This window comes from Daktulosphaira vitifoliae, unplaced genomic scaffold, assembly GCF_025091365.1.
Source record: "Daktulosphaira vitifoliae isolate Bord-2020 unplaced genomic scaffold, ASM2509136v1 Scaffold_1, whole genome shotgun sequence".
NCBI lineage: Eukaryota > Metazoa > Arthropoda > Insecta > Hemiptera > Phylloxeridae > Daktulosphaira > Daktulosphaira vitifoliae.
Window position 1 is genome coordinate 8281583 of NW_026099572.1, and position 8702 is coordinate 8290284.

Here is an 8702-nt window from a genome sequence, read left to right on the forward strand (position 1 = left end):
ATCTCAATTGCATTTTTTTGTTGGTCACTAATTATTTCTTCTAATGTAACCATATTTACAACTTTTAANAATATTTCTTCTAAAGTAACCATATTTACAACTTTTAATATATAATCTTCATTTTCAAAGTTTTCTAAAACTGGATTTTTTGATAAGGAATCAGCTTCAATATTCTCCTTACCAGGTGCATATATAATCCCAAAACTATATTGTGAAAGGTAAAGATTTCCAAGTGTATCATCTGTCCTTGCTTTTACGTTTAATGTTTCTAATGGTTTATGGTCTGTAATTACAGTAAAAATTCTTCCAATTAACCAATGTTGCCAGTATACAATCGCTTCTTTTATCGCTAGACATTCTAAATAAATAATTTTGTTCTTTTTTTGACTGGGGTTTAATTTTTTTGAGAAATAGGCAACCGGATGGAGAATACCATTTTCCTGAGATTGTTTTAATACTGCTCCTATACCTTCTCCACTTGCATCAGTATAAATAAAAACCTCTTTATTTTGGCTATATATAGATAGAATTGGGCTTGAACATAGGTATTTCTTCATATTATTAAATGCTTGCTGACACTCTATTGTCCAACTAAATTTTACATATTTTCTTAGTAAATTATGTAACGGTTCCAGTTGTATTGATGCATTTTGAATATATTTATAGTAAAAATTGATTTTCGCTAGGAATTGTCTAATATTCTTTTTATTTGTAATATATATATATATATAATTTATACAAAAATCATTTAAATTATATCTCCTTATTATATTTTCTAAGGTTCTTTGAAATATTGCAGGGGATATTTTTAAACCAAAAGGTAAGCATGTCTATTGCCAGTGTCCGTCTTGAGTCACAAACGCTGTTTTCTTTCTATCTTTATGCCTAATTGGAATAGACCAAAATGCTGAATTTATATCAAAAGCTGAAAACCAGGTACATTCTCCTGCCTTCACCATTATGTCTTCAATTCGAGGAAATGGCTGTGGCTCAGGAACAACTAATTTATTTAATTCTCTAAAATCAATACATGAACGAGATCTACAACCATCTTCTTTTTAACACGCTTATATTAGTTTCACCTGTATGTATGTATGTATGTATGTATGTAACTCTTCAAACGCCACGCTTTATCGCGTATCCCGTCGTCTATGGCCTTGAGACTAGACATTCACCCCTCCCCACGCCTCGCCTACAACACGACGGCACACTATTCCTATAAAAATTTATTTTTAGTTATCGTACCCGTACACGCGTGCTTGTCATCAATAATATATTTATATAAACAAATTTTTATTTTGACTGACCAATACCGCCCGCGTCTAATGCGCCTTACGTATATATATTTATATATTCCTACCACCGTTTATACCTCAGGATAACGTTAGTCCGACCCGCCCGCCCACAAAACACAGCTATACCTAGTGCATGATATGTTTACGTACTTAAGTCGCTTTACTTGTATATATATATATATTCTAATTACTATTAAAATTTATTTATTAACACGCTTTATTTTAATTAAGAGATATAAAGTATTCATTCCGATTACGAGGGATGATTTCCGTATCGTCATTTTTCGTCACTATTTCCACGTTCTGGGAGTGAGTAATTTACGCGCCTGCTGCTTTCCTTGAATGTGGTAGCCGTTTCTCAGACTCCCTCCCCGGAATCGAACCCTAATTTCCCGTTACCCGTAACAACCATGATATTGATAGTAACTACTATCATAGCATGAAACTAAAAAGTAAAAAATAAATATAGTTTAAAAAACTAAAAAAACACGCTTTTAAAGCACATCGAACTAAAAAGTTAAAAATAATTTTTAAAATAAGTTTAAAATAATTATGAACAAAAAATACTAGTATTATTGTGATAAAAGCGTTGGTGCTTTGTGTCATATTTTTCGTATATTGAGCGCCTGACGCTTTTTTCACAATAATACTAGTATTTTTTGTTCATAAACTTTTAAACTTATTTTAAAAATTATTTTTAACTTTTTAGTTCGATGTGCTTTAAAAGCGTGTTTTTTTAGTTTTTTAAACTATATTTATTTTTTACTTTTTAGTTTCATGTTATGATAGTAGTTACTATCAATATCATGGTTGTTACGGGTAACGGNAATTAGTTTCTTCAATAAGACCCGCTTCTAATAAATTTGTAATTTGCGATTCTATTTCTTTTTGATCAGGTATTGAACATCTGTATGGTTTTTTTGAAATATAATTATCTTCTGTTAATTTAATTTGTGCTTCTTCACATTTAACTCTACATACATCATATTTATTCTTAACAAAAATGACTTTATATTTATTAATAAGGTTCATTATTATTATTTTATCTTTCTCATTTAAATGTTGTAAATTAGTTTCAAAAATACTAACATCAATATATTAATTCAAATTTAATTGTAGATCATTCTTTTGTTTTTCTTGACAATTTACTAATTCACTTTCTTTTTCGTTTATTTTTTGAAAAATATTTAAATTTTCATCCTGTTGCTAAATCCTGTTGTAAATATTTTAATAGCATCTAGACCAAGTAATAAATCATATGAAAAATTATTGTTTTTTATAACATATGCATCTAAAATTTTTTCAATTTTATTAATTTTTAAATGCAAGCGTGCCCGGCTATTGGTAAAATTTACTCCACTTATTGTTTTAAACAAATTATGATTTTCAAAAAATTTTGTTTTTAATTGGTTTATAATATTGTGATTAACAAGTGTAATATTTGAACCACTATCATAGATACCTTTTACTTTTTTTTTATTTATTAATTAATACGTTTAATGATATAAACGGTGTAAATTTTTCCGGGCGATTTAGTATTTTTGGTTCTTTAGTTCAATGTCCAATAGTTCATCAATTTCAGTTTGATTGACTTCGGATACATTAACATTTTTTTTTTCCAAATATTGTAGCTTGTTCCGACAAAGTTGAAGTGGATGATAACGATTAGGTTTATTTAGAGCCTCACACATATAACAAGGCTTTTTTTCAGAAAATCCTTTTGGTGCTACATTATACTTCTTGTCAACATTACTCTTTCCCTTTATAATTACATTATTATTATTATAATTAGATTTCATCTTGTCAACTTGTTTATGTCATTAAAATATTTCTAATTATCACGTGTAATATTATTAACACCAACAAGCTTTGCTAAAATGGCCCATTTGAAACAAGACTGATCGAAGTTCTGTGGTTTAATGATAGCTCTTTGATGATTAATAATGAGGGGAATCGAAAAATATGATATGCCGGCGAGGGACGTATAATTTTATATGCTGAGCATGAATCCGTTGATATGCGCTAGCGTAAATCTGCTACCCCTCCCCGAGTACTCGTCTTCCTCAGTGAGCATAAACCCGAAATCATCAACGACCACACCCGAAATGTCCATGTCAGACAACAACACTCTAGTGCGAGGATTTGGGTGGTTTTTCTAATCGCGGAATATGGTAAAAGGCCTCCAATTTGAGATTATATTTAACCGGACGGTAACCAATGACTTCAGGGAGTCTGGCGACCTGTTCAGGTTTAACTGCACGCAGAAAGACTCGATAGCTCACGAAATGTCTAAGTTCTTACGATAAAAATAAACGACCACAATACGGAATCAATCTCAGTGAAATTACGGGTATCCTTTAATTGTATTCGTAACCTTTGCGACCTAACCGTGCTGTTATTAGCCCTACTATGTTTAACCGACTGACAAGGTGAAATGGATTTAAACAATAAATATAAAATAAAAGATTTAGATATAATAATATAGAATAAAAAATAAAAATTTATTTATTGAAATAATAGGATAAAATATACAGTTATTGACAGGACTATAGTTGTTGTCACTTTTTTTAACTAATTTATAAATAAGAAATGATGTTTTGGTTTAATAAATTTAATTTTTTTTTCAATAACTAGGCAGAATATTGGCTTTATGTTTCTACCTAAATTTAAATTTTTATTCAACTGTAATTTGAACTATAATGAATTTAAAAAAGGTTTACAACTAAAAATAGTGTCAATAACTGTACATTTCAAATAAAATTTCAAAAATTTGTTATTTAAAAAACAATAAAAAAATATTGTAAGGTTTTAACTAAACCAGAGAGCCTATTATTTACCCACTGCCCAGGGGAACACTGGAACACAAATATTAGCAAAATGAGGGAAAAGTTGAAACGGCACCGCCTTTTGCTCTAGGCTGGCGCTCACCCGTGTCTCTCTCGATATCAGCCGTCCAGCTATTAATATGACAATCGGTTGTCATCGGTCGTCTCCCCGCCCTTGACACTGAGATAAGGCCGCCGCCGAATATGGATTACCGATATTGCGTCCTGTTCCGTTTTCGACGTACACCTNAATATGGATTACCGATATTGCGTTCTGTTCCGTTTTCGACGTACACCTAACTGGTTACACGATTCCGCTATTCTTTTGTGCTCTCCGTTTACCTTTCAGTTTTCTTTGGTTTTGGTATTAATTTACAACGTTGATCGTCGGCTGTACCGGTACCTTGAGTTATCCGACATATTAGACAGATACTCTTAGAATATTACAGTGTGGTACCACTAGTGTGAGCATTACATATAAACCCGCCATAGCGAACTATAAATATAAATATAGCATTTAATCACCAGTGCGATTTTACACTAGTTTTTTTTTGTGCGTCCGCTACGAATTGGCTGTGAGGCCAACTGCATCTTTTGGATTACGCATTAAAGTAAAAAGAGAAAAACAAAGACCCATGTATAATATATGAACGGTTTTTATTCATTTAATATTTATATGTCATTTGATTATATATATATATATATATATATATATAAGAACAAAAAAAAAGAAAATAGGAAAACGTCTTCTTGATACACAATATTAATAAAGGGAGCACATAAATGTGATTTTACAGATACTTGTAGTTGTTCGACGTTCTCCAAACGTGCCGGCACACCGCCAACCAAAGTTAGCGCCTCACACCATCATGTCTCAATGTTTCATTTTATACAAACAAATAAATTGGAGTACCAAAAAATAAAGCAGCAAAACAAAAATGTGATTTTGATAATTGGCAAGAGCAATAAAAAATGGCACGTCTATACCATTTGATAGTATAGCTGTGAAGAATCCAATCATCATGTCATCGTGTAGTGGCCTGTGGTGATGACGTTGGGTGATGGAGGTGCCAACTTTAAACAATTTCATGAGGGGAAATACAACAATATTGATGCACATTTTACGGTCAGCTGATAAAAATAGGATGACAGATATCGGACCGGTTGACTGGTAGACGTTATCACATACACAACTATCAAGAAATAATTAATTCACACACCACTAATTGATAAGACTTATTAAAAAACAAAAATAGTACAAATTCTGAAACACTACAATATATATTTTTTGATTTTACAAAAATTCTGAAGGCGTATTTCGGTTTTTAATAATATTTTTGACTTATAAAATTAAGTAAAAAATTCGATTTATATAATTAAATAAATACATTAATAATAAAAATAGTTAAAAAAAACAAAAAAACACGCTTTTAAAGTACATCGAACTAAAAAGTTAAAAATAAATTTTAAAATAAGCTTAAAACAATAATGAACGAAAAATACTAGTATTATTGTGATGAAAGCGTCAGGCGCTCAATATACGAAAAATATGGCACAAAGCACCCACGCTTCTATCACAATAATACTAGTATTTTTAGTTCATTATTGTTTTAAGCTTATTTTAAAAATGATTTTTAACTTTTTAGTTCGATGTACTTTAAGAGTGAGTTTTTTTAGTTTTTTAAACTATATTTATTTTAGCTTCGATGCAAAGCTGAGAAGGTATTAATTTTAAAATAATGTGTTTTTTTTTTATTTTTATTTTTTTTTGTGTGACTGTGAACGCTCAATATGTCAAAAAATTACAAATTTAAAAATCGCTAATTTTCGACATTTCTTCAATTTTTTTTATTTAAAATTGCCATAACTTTTTTAAAAATGACCAAATAAATATAATTTTTTTTTTTTTAATATACTTTAATTTGAAAAAAAAAATTTGACCTCTGGATTTGTCTTCGTGGTAAAAATGGACATCAAAGTTAAAGAAAACGTACGATCTCCGTGAAAAAATTGTCGATTTTATATTTTATATTATTTAATTTATATTTTATATAACTTTTGGAAAAATGTATGGATCAATATTATTATATTTTTATAAAAAAATTTTATATACCCCTTTCATCTGACACACTTTTTTTGTAAATTGGATCGTACCCCTTTATACAAGCGGGTCAAAACTTTAAACATGCGTATTGAAACTAGGACATTTTCAATTTAATTTTTGAAAGTATTCCAGAAATACTGACACTTTTATATATATCATAAATTAAAATGATGTAATATGCTTTTATTTGAAGAAAAAAAAATTTGACCTCTGGATTTGTCTTCATGGTAAAAATGACTATCGTATACAAAAATTTGCTATTTTTGTGTTAAAATTCTGGGTTTTGTATTTTATTTTATTTTAAAATACCTGACAAGAGGAGTACAGATTCTCATAAATATTATATAAATAAAAATTAATATAGCATAGAAAGTTAAACTTATTTAAATTTGTTTGATTTTTTCTTAATTCTTTTTAAGTTAGAATAAATTTTCAACTGCTTTGATTTTTATCTCATTTAGATTCAATAATTTCAATAAAGATCAAAGATCCGATCAATGTAGTCACCACTCGCAAGAAGAAATTTTTTATTCATATTAAAATTATTTTACTATATTTTAAGTTTTAGCTTCAATGCAAAGCTAAGAAGATATATTTTTGTGACTATCATTTATTTTCTCTGCTCTAACTTGACCTATTTTTTTCAACAATACGTCAAATGACACTAATTCGTATATAGGTTGAAGATATTACCCTCAAAAATTGAAAAAAAATTCTAATTTATCAATTAAACAGTTATTTATCCCATGTTCTCCATGCAAACAATTAAAATCATTCATTTCTAATGTTTTCAAAGTATTTATTGACGAATCAAGTTTAATATGAATATTTGACATGATAGGTTTCTACTACAAAATTAAATCATTTTACTTTGTAATTTAATAATTGTTTTACTCTATTTGTGTGTGCTACTACTATACTATAATATTCCAAATTTTTTGGTAACATGTTGTTATAGAAATCATTTTTAAAAAAAATGATAGTTAATTTCTCCTGAATTAATAATGGATTTTTGCAATTATAATCAAATCTTATAATACGCACAATTGAGTAAATCTTTTTAACAACTTTGTTATGATTGGTTCATTTAGTTAAAGCAAATCATTAAAATTAATTAAGTTGTTGAACATTTCAATTGTAGAATCTTTTTAAACACCAAAAGTTTTAGGTAATAATTACTATTATTTCTATTTCAGTTATCTATTACAATAAAAATGCAAAAAAATATTGAGCTACTCTAAATTTACTATAAATAATAATTATAAAACTTCCTAACTGCATATTAATCTTAGCGGTACAACTTTTATAATTCTCATAAAATTTTCTATTTAATGATGTTAATTTCAAACTTTTTTTTTCTTTTAATTATTATTTTATATGTAATTAGTAATAATATAAAAAATTAGAAGTGATAGAAAAGTCTAATTGCAGATTTGAAAACAACGCAAAAAGCTGATTTAGAAAAGTATGTTTTTGCTTCTGATGAAAGTACTTTGTAGTCCAGTGCATTTTTTTATAGTAACAAACAGTTATTATTGAAAATTATTCTATTAAGCCCTTTAAATTTTTAAATTTTGATTTACTTTTACACGTAAAAGTAAATCAAAATATAACTTCTTTATTATTTTTATAATTTCTCCGTTTAAATTACAATATTAAATTATTGAATATCAATTTCATATTAGATTTAATAATTATAATTAGTATATATTCATATATTATATTTTAAAATCAAAGAACTACTAATTAGGATATAATCAAAGAAATAAATATAGTTTAATAAAAATAAACAATATGCTTTTAGTTCGATGTGTTTTAAAAGCATATTTTTTANAAAATATGCTTTTAAAACACATCGAACTAAAAGCATATTGTTTATTTTTATTAAACTATATTTATTTCTTTGATTATATCCTAATTAGTAGTTCTTTGATTTTAAAATATAATATATGAATAAATACTAATTATAGTTTTTAAANTATAATATATGAATAAATAAGAGTTCATGTTTTTTTGGAATAATCCACCAATTTCTCTAAATGAAACACGATCTACAGATTCGCATCGAAGCTTTCTTATGATAGTGATTTTAATCACTGTCAAATATCATCTATACTTGTCCCATCTATGCCTCGTGTACACTGTGCCTCGACCCCACTGTGCTATCGTTTTTTTTATCGTCTATGTTAGAACCCTAATAAAACTTACAAGTTTGGCGTTTTAAATAAATAGCTCGATATCTCAAATAGTGGTAAGTAGAACGCGTCAATAATATTTTACTTTTTAGTTTCATGTTATGATATAAGTTACTATCAATATTATGGTTGTAACGGGTAACGAAAAATCAGGGTTCGATTCCGGTGAGGGAATATGCGAGGCATATGCGGCAGCTGTAGGTATATATATATGATGTGTGTATATGGGGCCGCCTCTCCCCATATACTCATTTTAGCGCCTCATTTAGCGCCTCTCGTTGGC